Raw genomic sequence first — 21,021 nt, 5'->3', positions numbered from 1 at the left:
TCACATACATTCTTCAAAGCAAACACCTGATCCACACATCCTCTACTACTTCTGAAACCGCACTGCTCTTCCCCAATCTGATGCTCTGTACATGCCTTCACCCTCTCAATCAATACCCTCCCATATAATTTACCAGGAATACTCAACAAACTTATACCTCTGTAATTTGAGCACTCACTCTTATCCCCTTTGCCTTTGTACAATGGCACTATGCACGCATTCCGCCAATCCTCAGGAACCTCACAATGAGTCATACATACATTAAATAACCTTACCAACCAGTCAACAATACAGTCACCCCCTTTTTTAATAAATTCCACTGCAATACCATCCAAACCTGCTGCCTTGCTGGCTTTCATCTTCCGCAAAGCTTTTACTACCTCTTCTCTGTTTACCAAATCATTTTCCCTAACCCTCTCACTTTGCACACCACCTCGACCAAAACACCCTATATCTGCCACTCTGTCATCAGACACATTCAACAAACCTTCAAAATACTCATTCCATCTCCTTCTCACATCACCACTACTTGTTATCACCTCCCCATTTACGCCCTTCACTGAAGTTCCCATTTGCTCCCTTGTCTTACGCACCCTATTTACCTCCTTCCAGAACATCTTTTTATTCTCCCTAAAATTTACTGATAGTCTCTCACCCCAACTCTCATTTGCCCTTTTTTTCACCTCTTGCACCTTTCTCTTGACCTCCTGTCTCTTTCTTTTATACTTCTCCCATTCAATTGCATTTTTTCCCTGCAAAAATCGTCCAAATGCCTCTCTCTTCTCTTTCACTAATACTCTTACTTCTTCATCCCACCACTCACTACCCTTTCTAAACAGCCCACCTCCCACTCTTCTCATGCCACAAGCATCTTTTGCGCAATCCATCACTGATTCCCTAAATACATCCCATTCCTCCCCCACTCCCCTTACTTCCATTGTTCTCACCTTTTTCCATTCTGTACACAGTCTCTCCTGGTACTTCCCCACACAGGTCTCCTTCCCAAGCTCACTTACTCTCACCACCTTCTTCACCCCAACATTCACTCCTCTTTTCTGAAAACCCATACTAATCTTCACCTTAGCCTCCACAAGATAATGATCAGACATCCCTCCAGTTGCACCTCTCAGCACATTAACATCCAAAAGTCTCTCTTTCGCACGCCTGTCAATTAACACGTAATCCAATAACGCTCTCTGGCCATCTCTCCTACTTACATAAGTATACTTATGTATATCTCGCTTTTTAAACCAGATATTCCCAATCATCAGTCCTTTTTCAGCACATAAATCTACAAGCTCTTCACCATTTCCATTTACAACACTGAACACCCCATGCATACCAATTATTCCCTCAACTGCCACATTACTCACCTTTGCATTCAAATCACCCATCACTATAACCCGGTCTCGTGCATCAAAACCGCTAACACACTCATTCAGCTGCTCCCAAAACACTTGCCTCTCATGATCTTTCTTCTCATGCCCAGGTGCATATGCACCAATAATCACCCACCTCTCTCCATCAACTTTCAATTTTACCCATATTAATCGAGAATTTACTTTCTTACATTCTATCACATACTCCCACAACCCCTGTTTCAGGAGTATATATATATATATATATATATATATATATATATATATATATATATATATATATATATATATATATATATATATATATATATATATATATATATATATATATATATATATATATATATATATATATATATATATATATATATATACATATATATATATATTTTATCTATTTATTTTCCTTTGTCGCTGTCTCCCGCGTTAGCCAGGTAGCGCAAGGAAACAGACGAAAGAATGACCCAACCTACCCACATACACATGTATATACATACACGTCCACACACGCAAATATACATACCTATACATCTCAATGTACACATATATATACACTCACAGACATATACATATATACACATGTGCATAAGTAATACTGTCTGCCTTTATTCATTCCCATCGCCACCCAGCAACACATGAAATAACAACCCCCTCGCCCCTCATGTGTGCGAGGTAGCGCTAGGAAAAGACAACAAAGGACCCATTCGTTCACACTCAGTCTCTAGTTATCATGCAATAATGCACCAAAACCACAGCTCCCTTTCCACATCCAGGCCCCACAGAACTTTCCATGGTTTACCGCAGACGCTTCACATGAACTGGCTCAATCCATTGACAGCACGTCGACCCCGGTATACCACATCGTTCCAATTTACTCTATTCCTAGCACACCTTTCACCATCCTGCATGTTCAGGCCCTGATCACTCAAAATCTTTCTCACTCCATCTTTCCACCTCCCATTTGGTCTCCCACTTCTCGTTCTCTCCACCTCCGACACATAAATCCTCTTAGTCAATCTTTCCTCACTCATTCTCTCCATGTGACCAAACCATTTCAAAACACCCTCTTCTGCTCTCTCAACCACACTCTTTTTATCTCCACACATCTCTCTTACCCTTACATTACTTACTCGATCAAACCACCTCACATCACATATTGTCCTCAAACGTCTCATTTCCAGCACATCCATCCTCCTGCGCAAAAATCTATCCATAGCCCATGCCTCGTAACCATACAACATTGTTGGAACCATTATTCCTTCAAAGATACCCATTTTTGCTTTCCGAGATAATGTTCTCGACTTCCAAACATTCTTCAAGGTTCCCAGAATTTTCGCCCCCTCCCCCAACCTATGATTCACTTCTGCTTCCATGGTTCCATCCGCTGCTAGATCCACTCCCAGATATCTAAAACACTTTAATTCCTCCAGTTTTTCTCCATTCAAACTTACCTCCCAATTGACTTGTCCCTCACCCTGCTGTACATAATAACCTTGCTCTTATTCATATTTACTCTCAGCTTTCTTCTTTCACACACTTTACCAAACTCAGTCACCTGCTTCTGCAGTTCCTCACCCGAATCAGCCACCAGCGCTGTATCATCAGCGAACAACAACTGACTCACCTCTAAAGCACTTTCATCCACAACAGACTGCATACTTGCCCCTCTTTCCAAAACTCTTGCATTCACCTCTCTAACAACCCCATCCATAAACAAATTAAACAACCATGGAGACATCACACACCCCTGCCGCAAACCTACATTCACGTGAGAACCAATCACTCTCCTCTCTTCCTACACGTACCAATGCCTTAAATCCTCGATAAAAGCTTTTCACTGCTTCTAACAACTTGCCTCCCACACCATATATTCTTAATACCTTCCACAGAGCATCTCTATCAACTCTATCATATGCCTTCTCCAGATCCATAAATGCTACATACAAATCCATCTGCTTTTCTAAGTACTTCTCACATTCATTCTTCAAAGCAAACACCTGATCCACACATCCTCTACCACTTCTGAAACCATACTGCTCTTCCCCAATCTGATGCTCTGTACATGCCTTCACCCTCTCAATCAATACCCTCCCATATAATTTACCAGGAATACTCAAAATCTTATACCTCTGTAATTTGAGCACTCACTCTTATCCCCTTTGCCTTTTAACAATGTCACTATGCAAGAATTCCGCCAACCCTCAGGCACCTCACTATGAATCATACATACATGAAATAACCTTACCAACCAGTCAACAATACAGTCACCCCCTTTTTTAATAAATTCCACTGCAATACCATCCAAACCTGCTGCCTTGCCGGCTTTCATCTTCCGCAAAGCTTTTACTACCTCTTCTCTGTTTACCAAATCATTTTCCCTAACCCTCTCACTTTGCACACCACCTCGACCAAAACACCCTATATCTGCCACTCTATCATCAAACACATTCAAGAAACCTTCAAAATACTCACTCCATCTCCTTCTCACATCACCACTATTCATTATCACCTCCCCATTAGCCCACTTCACTGAAATTCCCATTTGCTCCCTTGTTTTACGCACTTTATTTACCGCCTTCCAAAGCATCTTTTATTCTCCCTAAAATTTAATGATACTCTCTCACTCCAACTCTTATTTGCCCTCTTTTTCACCTCTTGCACCTTTCTCTTGACCTCCTGCCTCTTTCTTTTATACATCTCCCACTCATTTGCATTTTTTCCCTGCAAAAATCGTCCAAATGCCTCTCTCTTTTCTTTCACTAATAATCTTACTTCTTCATCCCACCACTCACTATCCTTTCTAATCATCCCACCTCCTACGCTTCTCATGCCACAAGCATCTTTTTCGCAAGCCATCACTGCTTCCCTAAATACATCCCATTCCTCCCCCACTCTCCTTATGTCCTTTGTTCTCACCTTTTTCCATTCCGTACTCACTCTCTCCTGGTACTTCCTCACACAAGTCTCCTTCCCAAGTTCACTTACTCTCACCACACTCTTCACACACAACATTCTTCTTTTCTGAAAACCTCTACAAATCCTCACCTTCGCCTCCACAAGATAATGATCAGACATTCCTCCAGTTGCACCTCTCAGCACATTAACATCCTAAAGTCTCTCTTTTGCGCGCCTATCAATTAATATTTAATCCAATAACGCTCTCTTGCCATCTCTCCTACTTACATACGTATACTTATAATTATCTCTCTTTTTAAACCAGGTATTCCCAATCACCAGTCCCTTTTCAGCACATAAATCCACAAGCTCTTCACCATTTCCATTTACAACACTGAACACTCCATGTACACCAATCATTCCCTACAACTGCCACATTACCCACCTTTGCATTCAAATCACCCATTACTATAACCCGGTCTCGTGCATCAAAACTACTAACACACTCACTCAGCTGCTCCCAAAACACTTGCCAGGTGCATATGCTCCAATAATCACCCATCTCTCTCTATCCACTTTCAGTTTTACCCATATCAATCTAGAGTTTACTTTCTTACATTCTATCACATACTCCCACCACTCCTGTTTCATGAGTACTGCTACTCCTTCCCTTGCTCTTGTCCTCTCACTAACGCCTGACTTTACTCCTAAGACATTCGCAAACCACTCTTCCCCTTTACCCATGAGCTTCGTTTCACTCAGAGCCAAAACATCAAGGTTCCTTTCCTCAAACATACTACCTATCTCTACTTTTTACTCATCTTGGTTGCATCTACACACATTTAGACACTCCAATCTAAGTGTTAGAGGAGGATGAGCACTCTCCGCGTGACTCCTTCTTCTGTTTCCCCTTTTAGAAAGTTAAAATACAAGGAGGGGAGGGTTTCCAGCCCCCCGCTCCGGTCCCCTTTAGTCGCCTTCTCCAACACGTGAGGAATGCGTGGGAAGTATTCTTTGTCCCGTTTCCCCAGGGATATATACATATATATATATATATATATATATATATATATATATATATATATATATATATATATATATATATATATATATATATATATATATATATATATATATATATATATATATATAAATATATATATATATATATATATATATATATATATATATATTTTTTTTTTTTTTATTATACTTTGTCGCTGTCTCCCGCGTTTGCGAGGTAGCGCAAGGAAACAGACGAAAGAAATGGCCCAACCCCCCCCATACACATGTATATACATACGTCCACACACGCAAATATACATACCTACACAGATTTCCATGGTTTACCCCAGACGCTTCACATGCCCTGCTTCAATCCACTGACAGCACGTCAACCCCGGTATACCACATCGCTCCAATTCACTCTATTCCTTGCCCTCCTTTCACCCTCCTGCATGTTCAGGCCCCGATCACACAAAATCTTTTTCACTCCATCTTTCCACCTCCAATTTGGTCTCCCTCTTCTCCTTGTTCCCTCCACCTCCGACACATATATCCTCTTGGTCAATCTTTCCTCACTCATCCTCTCCATGTGCCCAAACCACTTCAAAACACCCTCTTCTGCTCTCTCAACCACGCTCTTTTTATTTCCACACATCTCTCTTACCCTTACGTTACTCACTCGATCAAACCACCTCACATCACACATTGTCCTCAAACATCTCATTTCCAGCACACTGGTTGGTAAGGTTATTTAATGTATGTATGACTCATGGTGAGGTGCCTGAGGATTGGCGGAATGCGTGCATAGTGCCATTGTACAAAGGCAAAGGGGATAAGAGTGAGTGCTCAAATTACAGAGGTATAAGTTTGTTGAGTATTCCTTGTAAATTATATGGGAGGGTATTGATTGAGAGGGTGAAGGCATGTACAGAGCATCAGATTGGGGAAGAGCAGTGTGGTTTCAGAAGTGGTAGAGGATGTGTGGATCAGGTGTTTGCTTTGAAGAATGTATGTGAGAAATTCTTAGAAAAGCAAATGGATTTGTATGTAGCATTTATGGATCTGGAGAAGGCATATGATAGAGTTGATAGAGATGCTCTGTGGAAGGTATTAAGAATATATGGTGTGGGAGGAAAGTTGTTAGAAGCAGTGAAAAGTTTTTATCGAGGATGTAAGGCATGTGTACGTGTAGGAAGAGAGGAAAGTGATTGGTTCTCAGTGAATGTAGGTTTGCGGCAGGGGTGTGTGATGCCTCCATGGTTGTTTAATTTATTTATGGATGGGGTTGTTAGGGAGGTAAATGCAAGAGTTTTGGAAAGAGGGGCAAGTATGAAGTCTGTTGGGGATGAGAGAGCTTGGGAAGTGAGTCAGTTGTTGTTCGCTGATGATACAGCGCTGGTGGCTGATTCATGTGAGAAACTGCAGAAGCTGGTGACTGAGTTTGGTAAAGTGTGTGGAAGAAGAAAGTTAAGAGTAAATGTGAATAAGAGCAAGGTTATTAGGTACAGTAGGGTTGAGGGTCAAGTCAATTGGGAGGTGAGTTTGAATGGAGAAAAACTGGAGGAAGTGAAGTGTTTTAGATATCTGGGAGTGGATCTGGCAGTGGATGGAACCATGGAAGCGGAAGTGCATCATAGGGTGGGGGAGGGGGCGAAAATTCTGGGGGCCTTGAAGAATGTGTGGAAGTCGAGAACATTATCTCGGAAAGCAAAAATGGGTATGTTTGAAGGAATAGTGGTTCCAACAATGTTGTATGGTTGCGAGGCGTGGGCTATGGATAGAGTTGTGCGCAGGAGGATGGATGTGCTGGAAATGAGATGTTTGAGGACAATGTGTGGTGTGAGGTGGTTTGATCGAGTGAGTAACGTAAGGGTAAGAGAGATATGTGGAAATAAAATGAGCGTGGTTGAGAGAGCAGAAGAGGGTGTTTTGAAGTGGTTTGGGCACATGGAGAGGATGAGTGAGGAAAGATTGACCAAGAGGATATATGTGTCGGAGGTGGAGGGAACGAGGAGAAGAGGGAGACCAAATTGGAGGTGGAAAGATGGAGTGAAAAAGATTTTGTGTGATCGGGGCCTGAACATGCAGGAGGGTGAAAGGAGGGCAAGGAATAGAGTGAATTGGAGCGATGTGGTATACCGGGGTTGACGTGCTGTCAGTGGATTGAATCAAGGCATGTGAAGCGTCTGGGGTAAACCATGGAAAGCTGTGTAGGTATGTATATTTGCGTGTGTGGACGTATGTATATACATGTGTATGGGGGGGGGGGGGGGGGGCTGGGCCATTTCTTTCGTCTGTTTCCTTGCGCTACCTCGCAAACGCGGGAGACAGCGACAAAGTATAATAAAAAAAAATATATATAATATATATATATATATATATATATATATATATATATATATATATATATATATATATATATATATATATATATATATATATATATGTATGTGTTGAAATGTATAGGTATGTATATGTGTATGTGTGGACGTGTATGAGTATACTGCGTATATGAGTGGGTCTGGCCTTTTTTTCGTCTTTTTCCTTGCGCTACCTCGCTAACGCGGGAGACAACACAGCGACAAAGTGTGATAGAAAAAATAGTAAGAGAGGAAATAGATGTGTTTGGACGATACTTGCAACGAAGGAGTGCAAATGACTGGGAGTGTATGAAAGAATGTGGCAGGAGATCTAGAGAAAGGTGCAAGGATTGAAAAAGAGGGCAAATGATAGTTGGGGTGAGAGAGTATAATCAAATTCTAAGGAGAATGAAAATATATTTTGGATGGAGGTAAATAACGTGCGTAAATCAAGTGAACAATTGGGAACTTCGGTGAAGGGGGCAAGTGGGGAACTAATAACAGGTAGTGATGAAGTGAGTAGAAGATGGAGTGAGTATTTTGAAGGTTTGTTGAATGTGTTTGATGACGGAGTAGCAGATATAGGGTGTTTTGGTCGGGATAGTGTGCCAAGTGAGAGGGTCAAGGAGAAAGGTTTGGTTAAGAGAGAATAGGTGTTGAATGCTTTGCAGATGATTTCCAGCAAGGCGGCGGGCTTGAATGGTTTTGCAGTGGCATTTATTAAAAAAGGGGGTGACTGTATTGGTGATTGGTTGGTAAGGATATTCAGGGTATATATGGACCACGGTGAAGTGCCTGAGGATTGACGGAATGCTTGCATAGTGCCATTGTACAAAGGCAAAGGGGACAAAGGTGAGTGTTCAAACTACAAAGGCATAAGTTTGTTGAGTATTCCTGGGATATTATATGGGAGGGTATTGGTGTGAGGGTGAAGGCATGTAAAGAGCATTAGACTAGGGAACTTATGGTCTTAGCGGAAGGATAATGACGTAGGAAGGAAGGGGGAGATAGGTCCAATCAGAGGCGTCATTGTGAGGCGGAGGAGGAGGAGGAGAGACTGGCAGGAGGAGGAGGAGGAGCATTGTGGTTTCAGAAGTGGTAGAGGATGTGTGGATCAGGTGTTTGCTTTGAAGAATTTATGTGAGAAACACTTAGAAAAACAAGTGGATTTATATGCAGCATTTATGGATCTGGAGATTGCATATGATAGGGTTGATAGATACTTTGTGGAAGTTTTTAAAAGTATATGGTGTGGGAGGTAAGTTGCCAGGAGCAGTGAAAAGGTTTTACCAAGGATGTAAGGCATGTGTACGAGAAGGAAGAGAGGAGAGTGATTTGTTCCCGGTGAATGTCTGTTTGCGGCAGCGGTGTATGATATCCCCATGGTTGTTTAATTTGTTTATGGATGGGCTGGTGAGGGAGGTAAATGCAAGAGTTTTGGAGATAGGGGCGAGTACCCAGTCTGCTGGGGATGAGAGAGTCTGGGAAGTGAGTCAGCTGTTGTTCGCCGATGATACAGCTATAGTGGCTGATTCGAGTGAGAACCTGCAGAGGTTGGTGCCTCAATTTGGGAAAGTGTGTGAAAGAAGAAAGTTGAGAGTATATGTGAATAAGAGCAAGGTTATTAGGTTCAGTAGGGTGGAAAGACAAGCTAATTGGAATGTAAGTTTGAATGGAGAAAAACTGGAGCAAGTGAAGTGTTTTAGATATCTGGGAGTGGATTTAGCAGGGGATGGAAACATGGAAGCGGAAGTGAATCACAGGTTGGGGGAGGGGGCGAAGGTTCTGGAAGCGATGAAGAATGTGTGGAAGGAAAGAACGTTATCTCGGAGAGCAAAAATGGGTATGTTTGAAGGACTAGTGGTTCCAACAATGTTGTATGGTTGTAAGGCATGAGCTATAGATAGGGTTATTCGGAGGAGTGTGGATGTGTTGGAACTGAAATGTTTGAGGGCAATATGCGGTGTGAGATGGTTTGATCGAATAAGTAATGAAAGGGTAAGAGAGATGTGTGTAATATGAAGAGAATGAGTGAGGAACGGTTGACAAAGAGCATATATGTGTCAGAGGTGGAGGGAAGAAGAAGAAGCTGGAGACCAAACTGGAGGTGGAGGGATGGAGTGAGAAAGATTTTGAACGATCGGGACCTGAACACTCATGAGGGTGAGTGGCGTGCAAGGAATAGAGTGAATTGGAACCTTGTGGCATATCGGGGTCGACATGCTGTCAATGGAATCAATCAGAGCATGTAAAGCGTCTGGAGTAAACTATGATATGGTCTGTGAGGCCTGGTTGTGAAGAGGGAGCTGTAATTACGGTGCATTACACATGACATAAAGAATAAGTATGAACGAATGTGGCATTTTTTCTGTTTTCTTGGCGGTACCTCACTGAAGCGGGGGGGTAGCGATGCTCTTTCCTGTGCCTCATTTTTTTGTGATAAAATCAACATGTCGGTGAATGTAAAACTGTTTATGCCATATATTTAGATTTCAAAATGTATTTGGTACAGCTGGGTATCAAATCTTACCAGCAAGTCACATGGTGTAGATGGGTTTTACTTCCGTGTTTACGAAGAAACCGAGTGGCTGTAAACAAAGTATAATGATTAATGATCAGGTCTCAGAATGGTTAGACTTCAGAATTGCTGTGCCACAGCATTAACTCTCACATTCTACGCTGGGTGACTCCCACCCTCTTTGGGTCAAGGATAAGGCCGTAAGAGGGGGGGGGGTCTCAGTGTGCTTCATGATAGCGTCAAACATCCATACATGATTTCGATAAAACACTTTTTATATGAGACAGAAGTACCATTTTCTCACTATGATAATCCTGTAAAGGTCATCTAGCATATTCTTTAAATAAACAATTATGGAAAAGTACATATATCTATTAGAATCACTGTGAAAAGCTGAGCATCCTATTTACATGCACATGTAAAAAATGTGTAGCTTGTAATGATCCATAGAAAATATAGATATTCAGTTATATTGCCAACAAATTTCATAGAATCAAAGCATAAGTAAAAGTATGAGTATGAATAAGCGTAAACAACTCAACCCACTTGCGTCCTGTCTCTCCAAGTCTCGTTCAGTGCGTCGCTGTTAGCGTTAATTTCAACATAAAATTGCTCACCTCACCAAGGTCATCCAAAATCTTTAGTGTGACTTTTTCTTTTATTCGAATAGATGATATGATGATTTTTGGACTCCATATGCTGCCTCTTGTGACGAATGCTTCAGATCTTCATCGCATCAGCAACTGCATGTTTATACATTTTGCAAGTCTTCGCACCAGGTGTAGCTGCTCTGGGGCTATAGGCCAATGTTCTCATATCCACAGTGTAGCAATGAGGTAACATATCATAAAAATGGGTCAAAGACACTTGCTCATCACAGAAATACTGGCCACATTCATAAAATGCGAGTGATCTGAGTAAACTGAATCAAACTAACAAAATTCAACTAAGAAGGATGTATTTTGGATGTATAACTGTCACAGATTTCTAAGCGTCGTGAAAAGTCACCATTTGAGTGACGAGTAATTATCTTATGTATATAGAGACCAAGAATTTGAATGTGTTTCCTATGATTTAGTGTTTCAGTCATACAAGTAATTGTAAATAGATTAAAATTTTCATCTAATCAACTTGCCTTTGTTAGATGAAATAATGCATACAAAAGTTAGATTTTCTGTTGTCTATAATGTAAGATAGGATCTCATTTATCATGAACGTAATCAGTAACTTGATAATGCGCAAATTCAGAATTGATACATGTATTGTGTATTACATTTCCATAAAAACTGGAGAAGTATGTGTGCGTGACTTTTTAAGATCTGCAAATAAAATTACCTTCATCATAGAACACATTTACCATATGGTCCAGCTTGCAAAAGATTGCTTCACGTCACCGATCGGAACAGTAAGAACCGACCATATGGTAAGTGGTGCTACTCTTCCCATTTCCAGTGGTAACAGAAAGGAAACATAAATACATTTCTATTTTAAAAAATGTTGAACAGTATCTTTAGCGTATAGTTTTTTTTTCTACGAAAGAGTATAAATGTAAGATCTAAGTTCATATATTTCTGCTTTGTTAAAACTTAGACATTTAATTTTTTCCAGGACGCTGGAAAGGCACGTTAGTGGTGTGCTCTTTTAAAATGTTTTGAACACTGAGCTAGATCACCTTCAGGCATTCAGGTGCGACTGACAATATGCCGACGTCTGGTAATATTTGTACGATGTAGTTTTCCTGAATATTGTGAGGCACTGAACCGTCATACATGAATCTGATGATGTAGAAGACTAAATGAAATAAACATGTATCTGTTATTCAATAACATCAGTCAGTAGTACTAATAAGAAGCCAGGTGGGTGGGCAGAAAAGGCTGCGGTATATGTGTGGATGATCAGCTTATTCACATGTTTTGATGAACTGCCTATAGCCTGTGGTAGGACACGGTAACTGATACTTGGGTCCAAACAGTTGAACATGACCTATAGGAGGATCAGGGGTTTGATCTAAGGGTGGAAACAGTGGACTGTTGACCGTAGGGGATGGGGAACTGCTTCAAGGGTAGAATATTGGTCGTTGTGGGGTGCTGGATAGATTCAGGGTTGTGTGAACAAGGGAATGTGGACTCAAAGGAGATGAGGAGTGAGTCATGCCTTTGTACGTAATTCTTGAGGATCTGGATCTTTAATTAAAAGATTTCGTAATTACTGGACACTCAGCGTCCTCCTTTCATACCGCCTGTATCCCTGACCTCTTCCTCACTCGTCTCTCACAACACCCTCTCAACCTTTTCTCTTATACTCTCTCCTCCGTCTCCTGCTGCCTCCCTACCCCTCTCCCTTAACCTCTCACCCTTACCCCTCTCTCACCACCCCTACATCCGCCCACGGGTTTACGACGTATGATTGTAGTCGTAAAAGTAATTCCCAAACTGACGTAAAATAAATCTGCAAACACCAGGGAGCCGCGAGGGAGTGTGACGGATTATTGATTCAATTAAGATGGCCTGTGTGGCTTTTGGCACGACCTGAACGAGAGAGAGAGAGAGAGAGAGAGAGAGAGAGAGAGAGAGAGAGAGAGAGAGAGAGAGAGAGAGAGAGAGAGAGAGAGAGAGAGAGAAGGACTTGTAACACAAAACTTATTGACCTTTACCGAGATATATCTACAGAGAGAAGTGAGCCAATATTATCTTACCAACTGCATGATTTTCCTTAACATTTTGAATTCTCTCGAATGAATCCTTCGTATTGGTATGTATAACGTTAACATGTATCTAATTCCAGCGTTCATTTACCTAATTTTTCAATGCTCACCTATATCATTGGAAAGCCTTTTCCCTCGAAGCATTGCCCATTGCTTTTGGTAATTAGATCTCTATCTGATTCGATCTGTTTCATTGCCTTTTCATCTCTTTATATGAATAATCTCCAACTATTGATGTTAATCTCATTCACCTTTTCAGAAAACTTTGAATCCTATCTTTGACATCATTGATAATGTTTAGACCACAACTGTTCCACATAGACCTACAGAAAAATGTAGGCCTATGTGTGTATATATATATAAATATATATATATATATATATATATATATATATATATATATATATATATATATATATATATATATATATATATATATATATATATATATATATATATATATATATATATATATATATATATATATATGGAGTGAAAAAGATTTTGTGTGATCGGGGCCTGAACATGCAGGAGGGTGAAAGGAGGGCAAGGAATAGAGTGAATTGGATCGATGTGGTATACGGGTTGACGTGCTGTCAGTGGATTGAATCAGGGCATGTGAAGCGTCTGGGGTAAACCATGGAAAGCTGTGTAGGTATGTATATTTGCGTGTGTGGACGTATGTATATACATGTGTATCTGGGTGGGTTGGGCCATTTCTTTCGTCTGTTTCCTTGCGCTACCTTGGAAACGCGGGAGACAGCGGCAAAAAAAGAAAAATATATATATATATATATATATATATATATATATATATATATATATATATATATATATATATATATATATATATATATATATTGGAAAGGATCAAGATGTTCCTGAGTCCACAGAGAAAATGAAACACGATAAGTTCCTAAGTGCACTTTCGTGAAATAATTACATCATCAGGAGACACACAAGGGAGAAATATAACTGTCAATTGATATACATTTAAGAGACGAAGCTAGGACGCCATTTGGTAAACATGCGATTGCTTACCAAAGTCAAGCGGGTAATGCTCATCCTCCTCGAAGGATCGGATTAGGGTGTCTGAATGCGTGTGGAAGTAACCAAGAAATGAGAGATAGGTAGTATGTTTAGGGAAAGAAACCTGGATGTTCTAGCTCTGAGTGAAACGAAGTTCAAGGGTAAAGAGGAAGAATGGTTTGGAAAAGTCTTTGGAGTAAAGTCAGGGGTTGGTGAGAGGACAAGAGCTAAGGAAGTAGTAACACACCTGTAGCAGGAGCTGTGGGAGTATGAGATAGAGTGTAAAAAAGTAAATTTTAGACCGATGTGGGTAAGACTGAAAGTGGATGGAGAGATATGGGTGATTATTGGTGCCTATGCACTTGGTCATGAGAAGAAAGATCATGAGAGGCAAGTGTTTTGGGAGCAGCTGAGTGAGTGTATCAGCAGCTTTGGTGCACGAGACCGGGTATTAATGATGGGTGATTTAGATGCGAAGGTGAGTAATGTGGCAGTTGAGAGTATAATCGGTGTACATGTGGTATTCAGTGTTGTGAATGGAAATGGATTTGTGTGCTGAAAAAGAGTGTTAATTGGGAATACCTAATTCAAAAAGAGAGATTTACGTAAGTGTACGCATGTGAGTAGAAGAGATAGTCATAGGGTATTATTGGACTACGTGTTAATAGACAGACGTGTAAAAGAAAGACTTTTGGACGTTGAAGTGCTGAGAGGGACAGTTGGAGGGATGTCTGATTACCATCTTGTGGAGGCGCAGGTGAGGATTTGCAAAGGCTCTCAAGAAAGAAGAGAGAATTTTGGGGAAAAGAGTGTGGTGAGAGTAACTGAGCTTGGAAAGGGGACTTGTGTCAGGAAGTACCAGGATAGATTGAGTGTAGAATAGCAAAAGGTGAGAATAAATGACGTGAGGGAGGTGGATGAGGAATGAAATATATTTAAGGAAGCAGTAATGGCATGGGCAAAAGATGCATGTGGCATGAGAAAGGTGAGAGGTGGGAAGATTAGAAAGGGTAGTGATTGGTGGGATGAAGAAGTAAAGTTGTAAGTGAAAGAGAAAAGAGAGTCGTTTGGATGATACTTACAAAGAGTGCTAATGACTCGGAGATGTACAGAAGAAAGCGTCGGGAAGTTAAGAGGAGGGCGCAAGGATTGAAAAAGAGGGCAAATGAGAGGTTGGGTAAGAGAGTATCATTACAGTTTAAAGGAAATAGAAAGATGTTTTTGAAGGAGGTAAATAATGTGCGAAAAACAAGAGAAGAGATGTTGAACATCGGTGAAGGGGGCAAGGGGGTAAGAGATAACTAGTAGTGATGAAGTGAGAAGGAGATGGAGTAAGTATTTTGAAGGTTTGTTGAATGTGTTTGATGATAGAGTGCCAGATGTAGGATGTTTTGATCGGGGCGGTGTTTGAAGTGAGAGGGTCAGCGAGAATGGTTTGGTTAAAAGAGAATAGGTGGTGAAAGCCTTGCGGAAGATGAAAGCCGGCAAGGCGGCGGGTTTGGATGGTATTGCAGAGGAATTTATCAAGAAAAGGGGTGACTGTTGTTGATTGGTTGGTAAGGATATTCAGTGTATGTATGGATCATGGTGAAGTGCATGAGAATTGGCGAAATGCATGCATTGTGCCACTGTAAAAAGGCAAAGGGAATAAAGGTGAGTGTTCAAACTACAGAGGTATAAGTTTATTGAGTATTCATGGGAAACTGTATAGGAGGGTATTGACTGAGAGGGTGAAGGCATGTACAGAACATCAGATTGGTCAGGAGCAGTTTGGTTTCAGAAGTGGTAAAGGATGTGTGGATCAGGTGTTTGCTTTGAAGGATGTGTGTGAGAAATATTTAAAAAATCAGATGGATTTGTCTGGAGCATCTATTAATTTGGAGAAAGCATTTGAAAGGGTTGATAGAGAGGCTTTGTGTAAGGTCTTAAGAGTATATGGTGTGGGAGGTAAGTTGCTAGAAGCAGTGAAGTTTTTATCAAGGATGTAAGGCATGAGTACGAGTAGGAAGAGAGGAAGAGTGACTGGTTCCTAGTGAAAGCTGGTCTCCAGCAGGGGTGCGTGATGTCTCCATGGTTGTTTAATTTCCTTATAGATTGGTGGTTAGGGAGGTAAATGCAAGAGTTTTGGAAAGAGAGACGAGAATGCAGTCTGTTTGGGATGAGAGCGCCTAGGAAGTGAATCAATTGGTGTTCATTGATGATACAGCACTGGAGGCTGATTCAAGTGAAACTGCAGAAGCTGGTGACTGAGTTTGAAAGAGTATGTGAAAGGAAAAAGTTGAGAGCAAATGTGAATAAGAGGAATGTTGTTAGGTTTAGCAAGGTTGATGAAGAACTTGATGGGAAAGTAAGTTTGAATGGAGAAAAATTGGAGGAAGTGAAGTGTTTTAGATATCTGGGCGTGGTCTTAGCAGCGAATGGAACCGTGGAAGCGGAGGTGAGTAACAAGGCGGTGTAGAGGGAAGACTCTGGGAGCGATGAAGAATGTGTGGAAAGATAGAACGTTATATCGGAGAGCAAAAGTGAGTATGGTTGATGGAATATTAAATGCTTTCGAGTCTTGCGCTATAAATGGGGTTGTGTGGAGGAGAATGGATGTGTTGGAAATGAAATATTTGAGGAAAATGTGTGGTGTAAAGTGGTTTAATCGAGTAAGTAATGAAAGGGTAAGAGATGTGTGTAGAAATAGTGTGGTTGAGAGAGCAGAAGAGGGTGTGTTGAAATGGTTTGGACATATTGAAGAATGATTGATGAAAGATTGACAAAGAGGATGTATGTGTCAGAGGTGGAGGGAACAAGAAGCGGGATACCAAATTAGTGATGGACGGATGGAATGAAAAAGATTTAGAGCGATCGGGGCCTAAACATGCAGGAGGGTGAGAGGCGTGTAAGAAATAGTGTGAATTGGAACGATGTGGTATACCGGAGTTGATGTGCTTTCAGTAGACTAAACCAAGGCATGTGAAAAGTCTGGGGTAAACCATGGAAAGGTCTATGGGACCTGGATATGGGTATGGTGCTGTAGTTTCAGTGCATTACACGTGACAGCTAGAGACTGAGTGTTAGCGAATGCGGTCTTTTATATATATATATATATATATATATATATATATATATATATATATATATATATATATATATATATATATATATATATATATATATATATATTAATCCCTGGAGATAGGGGAGAAAGAGTACTTCCCACGTATTCCCTGCGTGTCGTAGAAGGCGACTAAAAGGGGAGGGAGCGGGAGGCTGGAAATCCTCCCCTCTCTTTTTTTTTTTTCCAAAAGAAGAAACAGAGAAGGGGGCCAGGTGAGGATATTCCCTCAAAGGCCCAGTCCTCATCCTCTGTTCTTAACGCTACCTCGCTAATGCGGGAAATGGCGATTAGTATAAAAAAAAAAATATATATATATATATATATATATATATATATATATATATATATATATATATATATATATATATATATGTATATATATATATATATATATATATATATATATATATATATATATATATATATATATATATATATATATATATATATATATATATATATATACATACATACGCACACATACACACACACACATATACATATATATACATATGAAAAATGTAAGAAATAATTTAGAAAACTGAAACTTCTAGCTTGAAATGAAATGAAGAAAAAATGAATGTCACATAATGGTTCAACCTCTGGCTATGGAAAAGGGAAATGTATAATTTATTTACACAAACGTCAATAGTAGTTTTCATCAATTTAACCACTGTATCATACTGCCTGGTCCACTTCTCTTATCATGAAACAGGAATATTGGCTTATGCTGTTTCGTCTCTTCGATGTATATCAACTGACTGTTATATCTTTCAATTGTGTCTCCCCTGATGATGTGATTATTACACGAAAGTGCACTTGGGAACTTATCGTGTTTCATTTTCCCCGTGGACTCATAGGAATATATGTATATATATATATATATATATATATATATATATATATATATATATATATATATATATATATATATATATATATATATATATATGGTTGTATGAACATGGGCAATCGTCGTCAGTTATGAAAGAACTTAACCCCCTCGCTTGACCTGGTTCAGGGAATGGAGAAGTGATTTATTACGTGGTAACTAATCCGATTTACGAGTGGGCTGACATAGTTATCGACAGATTTGTGGGTAGGCTGACATAATTATCGACAGATGATGAACATCTTTAAATATATGTTGAATAATGTCCACTTTAGAGCAATGATGAAAACGCCTGACTATTGCTCTCGGTAAACGGAATTCTTTGCGTATTGGTTTATTCTACATTTCAGTATTAGATATCTTGTATGAGAAGTTATTGCAGCTTTAACACTACAAAACTGGTCTTTGCCAAACTTTAGGGTTGGGAATACAGACACGTGTTCTGATAAAATGATTCAAATAAGAGTTGTTTGCAGTTGTACTTTTTGTTTCACCCCATGTGGGAACGGAGGTAATTGTATCAGATAGATAAGTTGATGGGTAGATGTAGATATAGGTCGATAGAAAACTGAGAACAGTTCTTCTTAAGAAGAACTCACAGCCGTGGACACGTATGTCTACAGAACAACACTATCATCAGCTTATGTTTTCATAGTCTTTGTCTCTGCCATATTCTGGCCACTGGAGGAGGAGCAAATGGCGTGTTGTACGGTCATGACACGTATGTGAAGCGACAGGGACGGAGGTGGAGAGGGAGGGAGTTAGCCGTCACATGGCTGATCAATATCTGTTCTGATACCCAGTATCATACGGGGTTTTTTGACTACTGATGAATTTGGCCTGGCATATATGATTAGACTATATGTTCAATTAATGCGAACCTCCTGAGGGTTTAAACCATCTCACTATACTGTGTAGTGGTACAAAATTCAGGGTCATGTGATGTACATTTGCTTTCATCATCGTATCAATTTACCAATGGAATAAAGGACCCTTTATTTAATCGGCGCTATAAATCGTGCCTCCCCCTGCACTACATCACCGTAAAGTCGTATATCTGTACTATAATGAGTACTTACCACAGAGCAATTAACTCACCAATTATGCAATTATCTTATAATTATCGTGGAAATGCGAACATGTGAGACTCGTGTTTAATATTTGATAACTCTATGTTCGAAACTAATTTTCTCGGATCTTGGATCCTCTACTCGCCAGTATTCTACCCATACAGTGACTTGGTTCCTCTTCTGTGCTATGTTCCTCACATACAATGAATTGGATCCTCTTCTCGCCTGCATTCCTCTCTATAATTACTCCACTCATTTGTTCTGTGTTGATAATTCTTTCGTTTTCCTTTTTTTTTTTTGTTCTGTTGTTCAACTGCTTTGTCGTTTCACTTGTTTTTCTTTAACAACCACAAGATGTTCACATATCCAGTCTTGTATGACTCTCTCTCTCTCTCTCTCTCTCTCTCTCTCTCTCTCTCTCTCTCTCTCTCTCTCTCTCTCTCTCTCTCTCTCTCTCTCTCTCTCTCTCTCTCTCTCTCTCTCGCAATGTGGTGAGCGAATGGCATTATATCTAACTTACGGCAATAACTTGTCAAACGCACTCGTTGGTACCCTTTCACACTTCAATATTCTTATCAAAACGTACGTAACTGTTTTCACAATTACAGAAAATCCAAGCTACAGCCAGAAAGCATTTGATATATACCGTACATGAGATAATTGAAAAAATAACGTAATTTTCAGGAAAGAATAAGAAATAGATACCTTTGATGATATAAAAGTTGCCTTAGAGGATGGGAACAAATGATACATGACTGTGAAACCTTCTTGACAATGGGTAGGGTGGTCATCAGTGGAGTGTGTGACACAGGGCTCAGTCCTGGGACCTTTGCTTTTCTCGACGCATAACTGAATATGTTTACCGAGGGGACTCAAACCGTGTGAACCAAGGTAATGAGGATGGGACACGGTGAAAGAAAACCTCGATTCCAAAATTATCAAATATGATATAAGCTGCAGGAATCTGTGTGTCAGAGGGACTTGGCAGTCGCAGCTATAACTAACATGACATCTTAACCTTACCTGAGATGAACTTCTGGAGGATACAAATCCAAGTACATCAAGTGCATTGATAAGGAGATATCTGGCAGTGTTCACTTCGTAATAAGGCCAAAACTACATTATAATTCAGTTTGTTCACCGCACTTAAGAAGCATAAAGAACTAATAAAGAAGGTTTAGAGGAAGGTAATAATGGTGCTGAGTTAAAGTGAGAGGTTTTAGGCTCTGAATTTTTCCATCATCGAAGAAAGAAGAAGGAAGAAGGAACGTAATCACATCTAATATTTTAGATAAGTTTGATGATGTCAATGGTGAACAGTTCCTTGGAGGTTGCAAAGATAAAACAAGCACAAGTTCGGAAAAAGGATCTATGCAACTACTTCTATATTACAACAGTAGTGCATTATGTCCACCAGCCCAAGAACTCCGAAGCATCATCTCAAACAACACCAGGTATCTTACACAAGCATCTCCAACAACACCAGCTTCTACATAAGATCAACTTTAAAAACACCAGTGTACCTCACGTCATCATCTCCAACAAAACAAGATTCTCCACAACCTCATCTCCAACACCAGGCAAACACCATCGTAATCTGCAATAAAATCGGCAACTTGGAACCTCGTAATGACGGATAGCTGTGAGCCTGTCAGAGGCAAAGTCTGTCATCTTTAGTTGAGGTTTCCCTCAGAGAATATCTGAGAAGGATTGACGCACGTCGCCTCAGGAAAGATAAGTAGCAAATAATAGATATTACTTATCCGTGTAAACATATTACCATACAGAAATCTTAATGCAAATGATTCCTGTTGTGTCCTGTAAGTAGAGCTAATCCGAGTATACAGAGACCAGACTAACCGACGGGAATAGTTTTCCTCCAGTCTTTTTATTTTCTTTACACAAAGGAAGAATACTTACGAGTAAGGGAAACGAGATTTTGCTAGAAGTCAGGTTTATCGCTTTGGGATCATCGTGAGAAAATCTAAAGTTACGAAGAACGAGACGTGTGGTCGTTATGTGTGTGGTTGGAAGATTAAACGATTGTCGACTGAATGCCTTAG

This window comes from Panulirus ornatus, chromosome 13, assembly GCF_036320965.1.
Source record: "Panulirus ornatus isolate Po-2019 chromosome 13, ASM3632096v1, whole genome shotgun sequence".
In the NCBI taxonomy this organism is placed as follows: Eukaryota; Metazoa; Arthropoda; class Malacostraca; order Decapoda; family Palinuridae; genus Panulirus; species Panulirus ornatus.
This window is presented reverse-complemented; position numbering follows the sequence as displayed.